We start from the raw sequence: 3,662 nt of genomic DNA, 5'->3' as shown, positions 1-3,662 counted from the left end.
ATCTAACAATTTCACAACAAATACCTAATACACACAAATCTATGTAAAATAATTGGATAAAAAATATGTAAATATATGGATTAGCAATGTCAGAGCGGCATAGACTAAGATACAGTAGATAGTATAGAATAYAGTATAAACATATGAGATGAGTAATGCAAGAAATGTAAACATTATTAAAGTGACATTATTAAAATGACTAGTGATCCATTTATTAAGTGGCCAGTGATTTGAGTCTGTATGTTGGCAGCAGCCTCTCTATGTTAGTGATGGCTGTTAAACAATCTGATGGCCTTGAGATAGAAGCTGTTTTTCAGTCTCTCGGTCTCAGCTTTGATGCACCTGTACTGACCTCGCCTTCTGGATGATAGCGAGTTGAACAGGCAGTGACTCGGGTGGTTGTTGTCCTTCATGATCTTTTTGGCCTTCCTGTGACATCGGGTGCTGTAGGTGTCCTGGAGGGCAGGTAGTTTGCCCCCGGCAATGCGTTGTGCAAACCGCACCACCCTCTGGAGAGCCCTGCGGTTGTGGGCGGTGTAGTTGCTGTACCAGGCAGTGATACAGCTCYACAAGATTATCTCAATTGTGCATCTGTAAAAGTCTGTGAGGGTTTTAAGTGACAAGCCAAATTTCTTCAGCCTCCTGAGGCTTGCACCTTCTTCACCACACTGTCTGTGTGGGTGGACCATTTCAGTTTGTCAGTGATGTGTATGCCGAGGAACTTAAAACTTTCCACCTTCTCCACTGTTGTCCCGTCGATCTGTATAGGGGGGGGGGGGGGGGGGGCTCACTCTGCTGTTTCCTGAAGTCCACATTCATCTCCTTTGTTTTGTTGACGTTGAGTGAAAGGTTATTTCCTGACACCACACTCACAGAGCCCTCACCTCCTCCCTGTAGGCTGTCTCGTCATTGTTGTTAATCAAGCCTACTACTGTTGTGTCGTCTGCAAACTTGATGATTGAGTTGGAGGCGTGCATGGCCACGCAGTCATGGGTGAACAGGGAGTACAGGAGGCGGCTGAGCACGCACCCTCGTGCGGCCCCAGTGTTGAGGATCAGCGAAGTGGAGAAGTTGTTTCCGACCTTCACCACCTGGGGGCGGTCCGTCAGGAAGTCCAGGACCCAATTGCACAGGGCGGGGTTCAGACCCAGGGCCTCAAGCTTAATGATGCTTTCTTACATACACTACCATTCAATTGTTTGGGGTCACTTAGAAATGTCCTTGTTTTTGAAAGAAAAGCACATTTTCTGTCCATTAAAATAACATAACATTTATCAGAAATACAGTGGAGACAATATTAAATGTCTACACAGTGTAGACAACGTTGTAAATGCCTACTGTAGCTGGAAACGGCAGTTTTTTAATGGAATATCTACATAGGCGTACAGAGGCCCATTATCAGCAGCCGTCACTCTGTGTTCCAATGGCACGTTGTGTTAGCTAATCCAAGTTTATCATCTTAAAAGGCTAATTGATCATTAGAAACCCCTTTTGCAATTATGTTAGCACAGCTGAAAACTGTTGTTCTGATTAAAGAAGCAATATAACTGGCCTTTAGACTAGTTGAGTATCTGGAGCATCAGCATTTGTGGGTTTGATTACAGGCTCAAAATGTCCAGAAACAAAGAACTTTCTTCTGAAACGCGTCAGTCTATTCTTGTTCTGAGAAATGTGAGAAATTGCCAAGAAACTGAAGATTTCGTACAACGCTGTGTACTACTCCCTTCACAGAACAGCACAAACTGGCTGACCAGKATAGAAAGAGGAGTGGGAGGCCCCGGTGCACAACTGAGCAAGAGGACAAGTGCAATACAGTGTCTAGTTTGAGAAACAGACGCCTCACAAGTCCTCAACTGGCAGCTTTATTAAATAGTACCCACAAAACACCAGTCTCAACGTCAATAGTGAATAGGCGACCCRCGGGATACTGGCCTTCCAGACAGAGTTCCTCTGTCCAGTGTCTGTGTTCTTTTGCCAACCTTAATCTTTTATTTTTATTGGCTGGTCTAAGATAAGACTTTTTCTTTGCAACTCTGCCTAGAGGGACAGCATCCCGGAGTCGCCTCTTCACTGTTGARGATGAGACTGGTGTTTTGCGGGTACTATTTAATGAAGCTGCCTGTTGAGGACTTGTGAGGCGTCTGTAAGCACACCAGCCAGCTGGTCTGCGCATGCTCTGAGGACATGGCTTGGGATGCCATCTGGGCTGGCAGCCTTGCGAGGGTTAACACGTTTAAATGTCTTACTCACATCGGCCATGGAGAAGGAGAGCTCACACTCCTTCGTAGCTGGCTGTGTCGGTGGCACTGTGTTATCCTCTAAACGGGCAAAGAACGTGTTTAGCTTGTCCGGAAGCAAGACGTCGGTGTCCGCGACGGGGCTGGTTTTCCTTTTGTAGTCCGTGATTGTCTGTAGACCCTGCCACATACGTCCTGTMTCTGAGTCGTTGCGACTCCACTTTGTCTCTATACTGACGTTTTGCCTGTTTGATTGCCTTGCGGAGGAAATCACTACAGTATTCTGCCATATTCCCAGTCACCATGCCATGGTTAAATACGGTGGTTCGTGCTTTCAGTTGTTTTGTTTTTTTGCCGAAAGGAGGGCGGGGGAGGGTCTTGTATGCATCCCGGAAGTTGGAATAACAATGGTTGAGTGTTTTTCTAACGCTATGCTTATAGAATTTAGGTAGCCTTTTCCTCAAATTTGCTTTTTTACAATCCACAAATACAATAAATGCAGCCTCAGGATATATGGTTTCCAGTTTGCATAAAGTCCAGTGAAGTTCCTCCTCATYGACTGCACCAGATTTGCCAGTTATTGCTGTGAGATGTTACCCCACTCTTCCACCAAGGCACCTGCAAGTTCCCGGACATTTCTGGGGGAATGGCCCTAGCCCTCACCCACCGATCCAACAGGTCCCAGACACGCTCAATGGGATTGAGATCCGGGCTCCTCGCTAGCCATGACAGAACACTGACATTCCTGTCTTGCAGGAAATCACGCACAGAACGAGCAGTATGGCTGGTGGCATTGTCATGCTGGAGGGTCATGTCAGGATGAGCCTGAAGGAAGGGTACCACATGAGGGAGGAGGATGTCTTCCCTGTAACGCACAGCGTTGAGATTGCCTGCAATGACAACAAAGCCTCAGTTCCAATGATGCTGTGACACACCGCCCAGACCATGACGGACCCTACACCTCCAAATCCATCCCGCTCCAGAGTACAGGCCTCGGTGTAACGCTCATTCCTTCGACGACAAAAACGATCCGACCATCACCCCTGGTGAGACAAAACCGCAACTCGTCAGTGAAGAGCACTTTTTGCCATTCTTGTCTGGTCCAGTGATGGTGGGGTTTGTGCCCACAGGGCTGACGTTGTTGCCGGTGATGTCGGGGAGGACCTGCCTTACAACAGGGCCTACAAGCCCCTCAGTCCAGCCTCTCTCAGCCTATTGTAGCCAGTCTGAGCACTAATGGAGGGATTGTGCTTTCCTGGTGTAAACTCGGGCAGTTGTTGTTGCCATCCTGTACCTGTCCCACAGGTGTGATGTTCGGATGTACTGGATCCTGTGCAGGTGTTATTACACGTGGTCTGCCACTGCGAGGACGATCAGCTGTCCGTCCTGTCTCCCTGTAGCGCTGTCTTAGGCGTCTCACAGTAC

Source organism: Salvelinus sp. IW2-2015, linkage group LG17, assembly GCF_002910315.2.
Source record: "Salvelinus sp. IW2-2015 linkage group LG17, ASM291031v2, whole genome shotgun sequence".
Lineage (NCBI taxonomy): Eukaryota > Metazoa > Chordata > Actinopteri > Salmoniformes > Salmonidae > Salvelinus > Salvelinus sp. IW2-2015.
Note: the sequence above shows the minus strand (reverse complement) of the source record.